The following is a 13,839-nucleotide window of genomic DNA, read 5'->3' on the forward strand; positions in this document are numbered from 1 at the left end:
AGGAGGGAGTTCTTGTCACAGCCAGTAGTTGGCAGGACCACACAGACCATGCAGCTTAGCTCCAGGCTCCCCCTCTTCCATGCTTCGCCCTGCGCCGCAGCTCCCTGCCAGACAAGGCTGCCAGGGGCTCATTTCAGCACTGCCGCCCCTTGAATGCTACTGCCAGTGCCAGGGACTAGTCCTTCCCCACCCAGCTCCGTGGGCCACAGGATGGGACCATGAACAGCCAGCTCACCCACGAATGGCATCCCTGGCTCCTTTCCCATCCCCCATCCTGCTCCCTTCCCCGCCCCACTGGCTTGAGGCTTCCCACAGCTCCAAGAGGCGCTGCTGTGGGTTCTGACAGGAGAGCCCAGTAGGTAGAGCAGGAACTGAGTGCTGGGCATGATCCTCCCAGGAGCCCCTGCTTCCCCCCATCCCCCTTCCCCACTGTTTACCCCTTCTTCCTGCTAGCTCAGCCTGTGCTGAAAGGAGCAGTCATGGGTTCTGGCACATTGAGGGCCCAGCTGCCAGCTGTGCTCCCAGCCACGTGAGGTGTGTGGTCGATACTAGTTTGTTGTGTGATCGTGTGTCCACCTGGCTTAAAGGGAACGTTAGTCAGGGCGTGAACTTCTTTTGCCTGGGCTCTCTGTCCGCCCTAGTTCTGCTGCTGTTTGGGGCTGTGTTAGTCAATACGATTTGCCCTTCAGTGTTTGAAAGTTCTCTACCTACATACTGTTAAAACCAGACACATCCCTCAACCTAAACTCATCTGTGCTGTGTACTTTAAAATATTTTTTCCAGGATCTCGTTGTATGAGTACCATTTTCAAACCAAAGGGGACAGGCTTTGAAGAACAGAACTCTGCTCCTCGTCCAGAAGTGAGTTAAATTTGCTCACCTGTTTCCTAATTTAGGAGGGCTGTTGTTCTGTCTCCATACTGTTCTTGTTTTTTTACCGGCTTAGAAAGCCAAATAGCAATATGAACAATACAGTGTATCATTATGATTAGGAAAAGACATGAAAGCACCCTCACAGGTGTCATTGGGACGGGGGAATGAAATATGCTGATGAGTTCTCAGCAACAGAATAAAATACTTAGGTGAAAACAAAAAGACATCAGTAGCACCGCATCTTTTTTTCAGCCTTCTTTCCGGAAACCTGTTAGTGGTAATTCCACCGTGCTTTGCAGACGTGAAATTGGGTTTCTATGCGGTCTTCAATAGAAAACCCCATGTGCTCATCCTATCACGTGGGTAAGTAGCTGTGAACAGTGAGGAGCAGCACTGCCCTGGGAAGCAGTGCTCTCAGTGTGTCTACACAGCCCGGGGAAAGAGGAAGCAGCAGGGCTGCTGGCTGTATTATCATAGCACCTGGAAGCCTCAGTCACGGAGCAGAACCCCATTGTGCTAGGCGCTGGCTGCCGGCTGAGCTCCTCCCCTGGCATGTGGGTTCTGCTTCGCCTTCAATGCTGCTGGAGTCCCACTTGTAACCTCTGACTCACCTCAGCAGATGGTCTGCAAAGCAGGCAGCAGCACTGGGACACCAGCAGCAGGGAAGGTGAAGCAGCCCCATGTGGTGGGACAGGAGTTCAGCTGGCAACCAGCCACTCCCCTGCTGCGTCCTCCCTCCCGGGACTGCAGGAGCACAGGGAGAGTGCTGCTGTCAGGGGGAACTCTTCCTCCTTGCTGCTGGGCCCCCTGTCAGAGGCGTCCCAAGAAATCTGGGGGACACATGCCCCTCCATGTCGCCTCTGTAGCCTCGGAAAGGTGCAGAGTGGCGGCAGCAGGGGCTGCGCTTCACAGTGGGAGAGCTGATAAAGTGGTCAGCTCTCTGCCATCTCCTTCTCTTCTCCCCCCATCCAGACCCCTAAGAACCACCCAGGGAGCCTGGGCTGCTATGGGAAGCCCTGGACCCTCCACCCGCCCAGGGTGGTGTGCCGTGGGGGGCAGGGACACAGGCAGGGGGCTGCTGTCTGGCACCCCGGCCAGGGCAGGTGGAGGATCTGGGACACCCTACAGTGGCCCAGGTTCCCTGGATGGCTCCTACCTCAGCCTCCAGCTTCTGGTGTGGCCAGGGGCGGGGTTTGGGGGAAGAGGAGGAGCAGGGGCAGGGCCCGAGTTCTGGTGCTGGTGGTCCTCCCCATTTTGCACAGGTTCCAGTGCTCCTGGGGCCCCCAAATTGGCCAAGGCCCTTGGGCATAAACCCTGTGGGCCTGTGCATTAATCTGCCGCTCGCTGCAAGGATAAGGGGAGCCTAAAATTGGGAGAAAGAGACTGACAGCAGCAGTTGTGCTAATCTCAAATGTTCAAATACCGTGAGTCAGGCTCACAAAAAATCATGAGATTATGTAAAAATAATAGATTTGGTGTTCTTTTTATTTACCTTCTGCTTTTTGAACCTTTAGGGTGCACTGGGTCCCATTTTGAAGCTTTCTCAACAGCCGCGAGGGCTCGAAACTTTTTTTTTTTTTAGGAATGAAGGCTTAAAACATCACACATCCATTTGACTCCAGGAGCTGGGGCTTTAAGAAAAACAATAATTATAATGAGACTCATGACAAAATCAGGAGAGCTGACAGTACTGCAGCAGACGGAGGGCAGATGCAGAGAGCACAGACATGAAACTGAGGGACAAAAGGGGGAAGAGTACACAGAACTGAATGAAGAAAGTGTTGGGTAAAAAATTGTGCTCTCCTCAAAATTTCTTTGAAGCTAGTATCAATTTACTTTGCAGTGTGAAAGGAAGAGAGGTGGCTGGAACTAGCAGGGTTCCTTTTTTGTTTTTACCAGAATAAATTTAAGTTAATCTGTTTGTTCCATTCAATGAAAAGCGATCCATCACCTTCTGAATGACTGCATTCCATCATTATTATTAAAAGGGTTTTGCTCCATACCACTTTTCTTCCTGGCTCTTCTCTCTGCTATTGTAGATGTATGTCCCTTGTCACTTCCAGTGGTGATAGTGGAGCAGTTTTCCAGTGCAAGACATAGTGTCTGAATTTGTGATTTGGGAGCACTTTGTATATCAGAGGCGATGCAGTCTGTCTTTTAGCTCTTCCAGAAGGATGCCGTATGCATTCTTGTGACCTGAGCACTGGGAAGCTGGGCTATTTTGAAAATGTGAGTCGGTAAGGGGAAGCTTGAAACAGCAGAACCCTGAGGCAACAAACCTCTTAGAATATTTCAAATGTATATTTAGACTTCCCATCATTTATAATTTCTGAAATTCTGTAGAGTTGTCCTATATTCTTATGAGATGGACGGAGACAAAAGGTGCTCTGTGGTGTGAACAGCACAGGATGTATCAGTCAACTCCTTCCCCCAACAGGTCTGTTTCTTGTCCAAGTAGTGACTTAGGCTGGAAACTGTGAGTGACCTAAGGGAGTTAGGTACCCACATACGAGTCTGCCTCCACAAAACAACTTGCAGGATAGGGGCCTTATCTGCTAGTCTGTGGTTAGGCTTTGCTCACCATTGGCTTGAACCTGCTCCTGTTGAAGTCAATAACAAAATCCCAGTTGACTTCTGTGTGCAGGAGCAGGGCCCTGTAATAGAAATCTTAATGAAGAAACATGGTGTTGCTACAAAACACATGACTGGAGTCAGGAGGTCATGGCTGTAATCCTGGGCCTATCTCTGACTTATTTTTTTGTGACCTTGGGCAAATCTCCTGACTGGTCTATGCCCTAATTTCTGTGAACTGGGGATAATGATAGTTGCTTATGTCACAGGATTGCTGTGATGCTTAATTAATGATGGCTGCAAAGTGTTTTGCAATTTTGTGCTATGAAGGTGCCATGGGTGTGCCCAGTATTATTATTATCAGAAAAAAGAAAAGGAGTACTCGTGGCACCTTAGAGACTAACCAATTTATTTGAGTTAGTGGTTCCCGGCCAATGGAAGCTGCGGAGTTGGCACTTGGGCTGGGGGCAGCGGGTAGAGACCTCCTGGTGGCCCCTGCACCTAGGAGCCACATAGAATCATAGAATATCAGGGTTGGAAGGGACCTCAGGAGGTCATCTAGTCCAACCCCCTGCTCAAAGCAAGACCGATCCCCAATTAAATCATCCCAGCCAGGGCTTTGTCAAGCCTGACCTTAAAAACTTCTAAGGAAGGAGATTCCACCACCTCCTAGGTAACGCATTCCAGTGTTTCACCACCCTCCTAGTGAAAAAGTTTTTCCTAATATACAACCTAAATCTCCCCCTCTGCAACTTGAGACCATTACTCCTTGTTCTGTCATCTGCTACCACTGAGAACAGTCTAGAGCCATCCTCTTTGGAACCCCCTTTCAGGTAGTTGAAAGCAGTTATCAAATCCCCCCCTCATTCTTCTCTTCCGCAGACTAAACATCCCCAGTTCCCTCAGCCTCTCCTCATAACGCATGTGTTCCAGTCCCCTAATCATTTTTGTTGCCCTCTGCTGGACTCTTTCCAATTTTTCCACATCGTTCTTGTAGTGTGGGGCCCAAAACTGGACACAGTACTCCAGATGAGGCCTCACCAATGTCGAATAGAGGGGAACGATCACGTCCCTCTATCTGCTGGCAATGCCCCTACTTATACATCCCAAAATGCCATTGGCCTTCTTGGCAACAAGGGCACACTGTTGACTCATATCCAGCTTCTTGTCCACTGTAACCCCTAGGTCCTTTTCTCCAGAACTGCTGCCGAGCCATTCGGTCCCTAGTCTGTAGCGGTGCATTGTATTCTTCCGTCCTAAGTGCAGGACTCTGCACTTCTCCTTATTGAACCTCATCAGATTTCTTTTGGCCCAATTTGTCTAGGTCCCTCTGTATCCTATCCCTACCCTCCAGTGTATTTACCTCTCCTCCCAGTTTAGTGTCATCTGCAAACTTGCTGAGGGTGCAATCCACACCATCCTCCAGATCATTTATGAAGATATTGAACAAAACCGGCCCCAGGACCGACCCTTGGGGCACTCCACTTGATACCAGCTGCCAACTAGACATGGAGCCATTGATCATTACCCGTTGAGCCCGACAATCTAGCCAGCTTTCTATCCACCTTATAATACATTCATCCAGCCCATACTTCTTTAACTTGCTGGCAAGAATCCTGTGGGAGACCCTGTCAAAAGCTTTGCTAAAGTCAAGGAACAACACGTCCACTGCTTTCCCTTCATCCACAGAGCCAGTTATCTCATCATAAAAGGCAATTAGATTAGTCAGGCATGACTTGCCCTTGGTGAATTCATGCTGACTGTTCCTGATCACTTTCCTCTCCTCTAAGTGCTTCAGAATTGATTCCTTGAGGACTTGCTCCATGATTTTTCCAGGGACTGAGGTGAGATTGACTGGCCTGTAGTTCCCAGGGTCCTCCTCCTTCCCCTTTTTAAAGATGGGCACTACATCAGCCTTTTTCCAGTAGTCCGGGACCTTCCCTGATCGCCATGAGTTTTCAAAGATAATGGCCAATGGCTCTGCAATCACATCCGCCAACTCCTTTAGCACTCTCGGATGCAACGCTTCCGGCCCCATGGACTTGTGCACGTCCAGCTTTTCTAAATAGTCCCGAACCACTTCTTTCTCCACAGAGAACTGGTCACCTCCTCCCCATGCTGTGCTGCCCAGTGCAGTAGTCTGGGAGCTGACCTTGTTCATGAAGACAGAGGCAAAAAAAGCATTGCATACATTAGCTTTTTCCACATCCTCTGTCACTAGGTTGCCTCCCTCATTCAGGAAGGGGCCCACGCTTTCCTTGACTTTCTTCTTGTTGCTAACATACCTGAAGAAACCCTTCTTGTTACTCTTAACATCTCTTGCTAGCTGCAACTCCAGGTGTAATTTGGCCTTCCTGATTTCACTCCTGCATGCCCGAGCAATATTTTTATACTCATCCCTGGTCATTTATCCAATCTTCCACTTCTTGTAAGCTTCTTTTTTGTGTTTAAAATCAGCAAGGATTTCACAGTTAAGCCAAGCTGGTCGCCTGCCATATTTACTATTCTTTCTACACATCGGGATGGTTTGTCCCTGTAACCTCAATAAAGATTCTTTAAAATACAGCCAGCTCGCCTGGACTCTTTTCCCCCTCATGTTATTCTCCCAGGGGATCTTGCCCATCAGCTCCCTGAAGGAGTCAAAGTCTGCTTTTCTGCAGTTTAGGGTTCGTATTCTGCTGCTTTCCTTTCTTCCTTGTGTCAGGATCCTGAACTTGACCATCTCATGGTCACTGCCTCCCAGGTTCCCATCCACTTTTGCTTCCCCTATTAATTCTTCCCGGTTTGTGAGCAGCAGGTGAAGAAGAGCTCTGCTGATAGTTTCCAGGAACCATTTGGAGCCAGGGCAGGTAGGGAGCCTGCCTTAGCCCCGCTGCGCCACCGACCAGACTTTTAGTGGCCTATTAAAATCTCCCAGATTGCTTTCAATAGGCATCAGGAGATCGGTAGACTCCCAGCCAATCCGGGAGGGTTGGCAACCCTAAACCCTAGTCTAGGGCATGTGAGAATTCTATATGCAATGCAAACCAGTAGATTTTAATAAAAACATTTATTTGCGGGTTGGAACAAAAACCTAGATGGTTGGAGATCCCTGAGGATATAAAGTTGTCCAGTGTGGTTTAAATTTTGAACTGTATTTTGCAGAACCCACAAACGTTTGTTCAAGTCTTGCTCATTTTTTGGGCAAACTCATATTTTTTTGACTGTTAAGTATACGCGCACACACACCTGTGTAGGCGCCACATGTGTGCGTATAGAACAAGAGCCTGTAGTCTCTATGGTTACCACAGTACACCAATTTCCAAGCTCTGAGCCTTGTGCCTGAGGCCCTGGATAAATTGTTGTCTCTTACAGTGTCTGAGAAATGTTTTAAATCTTTATATATTTACTCAAAATGAGTGAGATAAGCTTAGGAATGTGTGTGAGAGTGAGATGGCATGCTAATGAGAGAGTCTCACACCCAGTGAGTGAGCTTTGATATGCCTGTATTACACATGGATTTGTAATTCTTCAGATGCACACTTAGCACTTTGATTGATGTGGTGGTTCACTGGGGCTGCCGTGTGGATAACAGGGTGGAAAAAAGTTTGTTAAAATAAATCAAAACAGATTGCTTTTGTTTTTAAATTCGGGTTTTTATTTAAATTAAATAAATTTTTGTTTTTAAAAATAAACCTATTTAAAATTATGAGAACCCATGGTAAGACCTAAACTTACTGATCTATTAAACTTATTTCAATTACATTCAAAGAAATAATATTAAGTACTATATGTTTGCTGCCAAAGTGTCAAAGAAAGTCAAACTGGTGAAAGTCGCTGGCTGAGTACCTAGAACTAGTGTTTGTTGAAACACTAAACTAGCTTTTGACTGGAGTACCCTCTTCTGCTGGTGCTTAGAGACTATTTTCTTCATTTTGGTTTATTCAGCTGGTTCAGTTCAATGACTACTTCAAAGTTAAGAAACTGAGTGGGAATTGAAAAAGCAGGAAAGCTCTTGCTTTTCCAGTCTATGAACACAAACAAGATGTAAGATGATGAGATCTACTAGTTCTAAAATCTTGAAGGACATGGTGACCAGAAACAATTAGTTTAATTCACTCTCTAATTATGCATAATACAGTTAGTTTTAAATGCAAAATAGGTTTTGATAAACTTTTTTCTTGCATACCCACCATATTTAAGGTAATTTTAACTAATACAAAAATTAAAATGCTATTTTTGCAGATTTTTAATTGAATTCCAATTTAATTCCAAATAGAGCTTGACTCAAATCACAAGGAAGAAAATTAATCAGGATCTATTAGAGTGAGAAATGCAACATTCACCATTTTCTAACATTATAAAAAATGTAAAAATTAAGAATCTGAATAAGTGTGCGTTAAACTATCTAGTTACTTAAATGTATATAGATACTGTATATCCTCCTGGTTAGCAGAAAGAAATATCAAATGTAGTGTAAAGGAAGTATTTATTTTCAAATCACTATGTTTTAACAGTTACTAGCCAAAGAGCATCAACTTTTCCTTTGGAAAATAACTCGAAAGTACAAAAATTCTTGCTTGCTGACTTAAATCACTTTGATTTAAATCAGTCCACATGGTGGATAATAATTGTTAAATACAGAAAGGTGATAGTTTAAAATATAAGCCAAACCAGTTTATGTTAATAGATTCCAAGGCCAGAAGGGATCACTGTGATGATCAGGTCTAATGTCTTGTGTAACACGGGCCATAGAACTTCCTCAAAATAATTCCTAGAGCAGATCTTTTAGAAAAACTTCCATTCTTGATTTAAAAATTATTAGTGATTGAAAATCCACCATGACTCTTGGTAAATTGTTCCAGTGGTTAATTACTCTCACTGTAAAAAATTTACACCTTATTTTTATTCTGAATTTGTCTAGCTTCAACATCCAGCCATTGGATCTTGTTATACTTTTCTCCGTTAGATTGAAGAACCCATTATTAAATATTTGTTCTCCATGTCGATACAGACTGTAAAAGTCATCTTTAACCTTCTGTTTGTTAAACTGAATAGATTGAGATCCTTGAGTGTATCATTACAAGGCATGTTTTCTAATCCTTTAATCATTCTCATGGTTCTTTTCTCAACCCTCTCCAATTTATCAACATCCTTTTTGAATTGTGGGCACCAGAACTGGACACAGTATTCCAGCAGTGGTCTCTTTAGTGCCAAATACAGAGGTAAAATAACCTCTCTGTTACTCAAGATCCCCTGTTTATGCATCCCAGGATTGCATTCGTTCTTTTGGCCACAGCATCACAGTGTGAGCTCATGTTCATCTGAGTGTCCATCACGACTCCCAATTCTTTTTTTACTGTCACTGCTTCTCAGGATGGAGTCCCCCATCCTGTATGTATGACCTATGTTCTTTGTTCCTAGATGTATATGTTCACATTTAGTATTATTAAAACACGTCGTTTGCTTGCACCCCGTTTACCAAGCAATCCAAATTGCTCTGAATCAGTGACCTGTCCTCTTCATTGTTTACCACTCCCCCAATTTTCGTGTCATCTGCAAATTTTATCAGTGATGATGTTATGTTTTCTTCCAGGTCATTAACAAAAATGTCAAATAGTGCAGGGCCAAGAACTGATCCCTTTGGCACCGAATAAGGAAACACACCAGCTTGATAGTGATTATCTGTTTACAGTTGCATTTTAAGACCTATTATTTAGTCAGTTTTTAATCCATTTAATGTGTGCCATGTTAATTTTATATTGCTCTAGGTTTTTAATCAAAATGTTATGAGGTACCACATCAAACCCCTTACATGCTAGCTAGAGTAGGTTTTTGGTTTTTTTTAAAGGAATGTTAAAGGCGACGTGCACCTTGTATCTTCTCAAACAACTCCAAATGGAACGCTGAATTCATAATGTCAAAAGTCTGAAGAATTATTTTTAACACCTACGTGCTGTTCTCCAAAAAACTTCTTAAAGATTGACAGGGCCTGCCCTCTCAGTATTTGTTAGCTGCATGTTGGGATTTTTCCTTCTTGTCTTCTCACTTGATGCCATCGCAAAGAACATCCCTTCAGGCTTCCTAACAGAGGAGCTCTGCCTCGCGATTGTTCTGTTCTTTCACTCAGAATCATGCGGGTGGTGAGGGACTGCAGCTGTCCCTCTCATCGCCTGGTTATATGCCAGCACGGTTGCAGTGATGCTTCTTGAAATCAGACAGGGTTCCTTGAGAGCAGCAAACTTCCTTCTCCTTTGTGAACTTGATTATAGATTTGTATTAAAATAGTCTCAGTTCATATTTATACTAAACTGGGGTACTTTTTTTTTTCCTGAGGGTGTTTTTAACAACTGAAAAATCTTCTAACTGAATGATTGCTGGATTTATTTATTTATATTTTAGACATAATGTTGAATGAAGAACTGCCAACATTTCAGTAAATAGCTTAGCGAAGAAGCCACCATATGGTTATTTGCTTAGTTATGGAGATGAAGAGTAAAATTCTGCTTTGATTTACGTTGGTGTACATCCTAAGCAGTTCCCTTGACTTCAGTGGAGTGACTAGTTTTACACTAGTATATCTGAGATCAGAATATAGGTCATAGTTTTAAAAGTTTGGGTTTTTTTAACTTCAGAAATATACCTTTTAAAAAAAATCAGCCAAAAATGTGACAAATTCGAGAACTTGTCTATAATATTTGGCATATCTTTCATCCTGGGGGAGGCGAAAGAGGGTGTAATACAGCTGTGTATTTCTTCAGTAGCTTATTCATGTAATGTAGTTACTGTGGATTTACACCAGTGTAACTCAGGTACTGCTTTTCTGCTTGTATTACTTTTGCTTTCTTTTTACATTAACTTTATAAATTGAAGATGGTGTTCCTTAGAATATGCCCCATGTTAAGTGGGTCATTCCAAATGGCACCAAAGTTTCACTGAAAAGAAAGCATACGTGTGTAGGTGTATTTGTGTGTGTACAAATACAAACAATAATGTGTAACATGTATACAGAGAGAACTCAAAGGGCAGATCCTTCACGGGTGTAAATTGTCATAGCTCCACAATATTATAACTCCATTGTTAAGGACTCCCTGATGAGATTTTAATAAGGCTTGAACCAATACTGGAATATTCACCAACACCTATTGCTTTTGTTTCTCTGTGACAGTAAAATTCCATGTTTTGCCATTTTCAGATTATCTAAAATCATCAGATGAATATCCGCACTGCCCTGGCCTGTGCACGCGATCATACATTGCACTTTTGTAACCAGTACTCCGGTAATTTCCCAGGAACCAAGGTTTCTCTCTCCATGTTTTGCAGTTGTCACCAGCTGAAATGTGTTTGTATGAAAATGACTTGCTGCCATGATATTTTTTTTCTTTTTGCTGTTTCAGCATTTTCAGATCTTGAATAAGCCAAAGTAAATTAGGCTGTTTTGAAAAGAAAAGCAGCACTGTTTTGTGTTGGAAGCCAAAAATAGCTTGAATTGCTTGAAGAATGTGCAATACTCCCATAATTTAGTCATAACTATGCAGAGTCGGGATATACAGAGTTGATTATCCACATCTTGATCATGTTGAAACAGCTCAGAGGCTGCTTACCACTTTTTCCATTCTGTATTGATGAACACTTGTGACTTTACCCTATGTTGATTGCTGCCCAACTCTTTCCTCACTTGAAAATTTAGTATTAATTGTTATGTAGTGAGTGCCAGCAGCATACCCAACTTGTTCAAAATATGAAGCAGGACATTGTCATTGTCCCAGAGATCTTGTAATCTAAGGGGCTGATTCTGCATGAGTGGCCTCTGAGAATCATGTCACACTGAATTCATCGGGAGTTGAGTGCTCTCACCATTTCCCCAGAGATACTAATCGCAGTGGAGGATCACGCTGAAAATCAACAATAATAATTCAGACACATAATGGAGCAGGTGACCAAGAGAGGGAATTTACCTTAAGGCAGTTCAGTGCAGATTCTGCTCTGTTACGTCAGTGTAAATCTGAACTAACTTCACCAGCTTCACTGGAGTTTCCCCAGATTTTCATCTCTGTAACTGAGAGTGGTGGGATTACGTGTCTACTTTTCAGTAGATTCTTACACATTCAGTCATCTGGATTTTGATACAGCTGGATTGCAACTCAGACTAAGCACTCAAGGCCTTTTATTACTGGACGTTGTACTTGCTCATATCGAGCTGTTATTGTTGTGCTTTCTTTACACAAGGGGCTGGGCTAAAAACTGCAAACTGATCTATTAAAGTTTGCTCATCATCCTTACATGGGGCTTGGGGCTTTTGCATTGATTTGATTGGGAGCAGGAACATAAAACTTAAGTCATGCAGGTTGCATCTAGCTGAGCATTCTGAAAGGACTTTTAAGACTGGTCTCAATCATATTTATAGTCACAAAAGCTTTATTGTAATCATTAAAGGACGCATAATGAAACCCTCTGAGAGTGATTTTTATTTTAAATGCAAACAGGAGTTCGCTGTCGGATAGCTGTTATCTCCCCCCCTTGCCCTCCCCCCATGTGTCTGAAATCTACAAATAACGCATCAGAGCTATGCTGCAGACCAGACACATGTATTTAGGTCATCCACATCCCTATTATGCATTTAGATTTAATTTATTTTACTCCCTGTAGTCCTGGGAACATCACCTCTCAACACAGTTGGCTCAGACTGTTCTAGGAATCAAAAGCCATATTTTCAGATTCATGACAAATTGCCAAGTCTGTTTTAATTGTAAAGATTAATTAAGTGAGAGGGAGAGAAAAAGAGAAGGTATCTTGTTGATTGTAGATGCTAGGATACTTTCTAAAGACCCTTTCTAAGGATCTGATCCTCTGCTGCTGAAGTCAATGAGAGTCATGACTTGGACGTCAAGAGTGAAGGATCCTGTTCAAGTGCTGGGTGTCACAAGGCTACTGGTAAAAATATCTACCTGAAAATAATAAGAAGCAAAAATAAATAAATAAAACAACACACAACAACAACAACAAAACAACATGATCGGGGGGAGAATGGTAGGAAGAACTGTGGGGGAAGAAATCAGGATGAAATCCTGGCCCATTGATGCCAATGGCAAAACGCCCATTGACTTCAATAGGACAAGGTTTTCACTGGTAATGTATAAAAAGAGAGGCAGCAGGATCTCTCTAGTGCACTAATTGCTGGATGAGGAAAGAGGAACTCTTGAAGCTCTTTCACTTGCTGAGTAATTATGGGCAAGTTTCTCCATCCGTGAAGAGGATAGTAATGCTTTCTTTGCAAGGATGTTGTAAGGCTGTGTGTGTTTACATCTTCACATCACTTTACAAATACAGTGTTAAGTGCTGAGTGTTATTACTGATGGATGGATCTGTGTGGAATCTCTTTGGAATAGGATTATCTGGAGGTGTCTTTCTTTATGAAATATTGTCCCATGTTACACGAATGGCACATATTAAATGCACAGCAGTTGTGTATGAGAAAATAATTGAGGATGAGAAAATTTAGGCAGAACAACCTCAGTCTGTTTGCTTTCACTTGCAGCATGTGATTCATGGGTTGTGACACATGAATGAATGCTCAGCCTCTGCCAAGGTAGCAGTGCTGAACTAGCTTCTTAGACAACACCAAGGAGTCAGCTAGAGTTTGGGGAGCAAAATAGAGGGGTGATTTGAATCGAAGCATTATATAAAATAATAGGCATCTTTTGAACTATTGGGTTATGATTCTATATTAGGACACTAAGTGCATTCATGTGTTTTGTGGTTAATAAGCTTTTATGATTAATGTTTGTATTACACTTTTACATATAAAGCCACTCTGTAAGTTGTAAGTATTGGTGTTACCTCAGCAGAGCATCCCCAGAAAATTATATCACTGTCAGTCAGTTGCCTTTGTTTAATATCTTACTTGGGTGTAAATACTCAAGGCAGCAGTTAGCTTTTAAACTTTTTGTGCTACCTATCTTAGTATGAAAGATATCATAAAGAAACAGTGCTTTTGGGAGATTGTGACGGGGTCCCTGGGGTGCAACCTGGACTGTGGAACCACTGAGCATCTGTCCCACCACACTGTAAGGCTGATGTCAAGCTACAAACCTCTGACAGGCACTGCCCTTACACAGCCAACCACAGGCAGGGACACACCCAACTGTGTTACATGAATGGTCTCCCAGCCAGTCACGAACTATCAATAGAGAGGCTCCAACCAATTCCCCCCTGCTCCCCAGTCTTGCATCCCAGAACTGTGCCATCTTGCACCGGTCAGAAGCCTGGCCAGTGTAAGTTCGTTACCTAGTTTGCCACTCTGACAAAAGGGTAGTGGACGTGCAACAGCCCTTGTTAACCTGAGCTGAGATTTCTCAAGCACTTCAACCAAAACACACTGTTTTAGGTAAAATATAAAACAGATTTACTAACTACA

The 13,839-nt window shown here is 43.2% G+C and overlaps 1 protein-coding gene across 4 annotated transcripts in view; it reads left to right on the forward strand.

Moving 5' to 3' along the window:
- TULP4 (TUB like protein 4) overlaps window positions 1–13,839 on the forward strand; it is a 278,219-nt gene that overhangs the window by 111,847 nt on the left and 152,533 nt on the right. The window contains exon 2 of one of the 4 annotated variants that reach the window (XM_073337796.1): window positions 10,618–10,702. The exons of the other annotated variants lie outside the window; for them this stretch is intronic. The gene's annotated coding sequence lies outside the window, so the exon portion shown is untranslated. The remainder of the gene's footprint in view (window positions 1–10,617; window positions 10,703–13,839) is intronic. 4 annotated transcript variants of the gene reach the window in all.

This window comes from Lepidochelys kempii, chromosome 3 (genome assembly GCF_965140265.1).
Source record: "Lepidochelys kempii isolate rLepKem1 chromosome 3, rLepKem1.hap2, whole genome shotgun sequence".
Taxonomy (NCBI): domain Eukaryota; kingdom Metazoa; phylum Chordata; order Testudines; family Cheloniidae; genus Lepidochelys; species Lepidochelys kempii.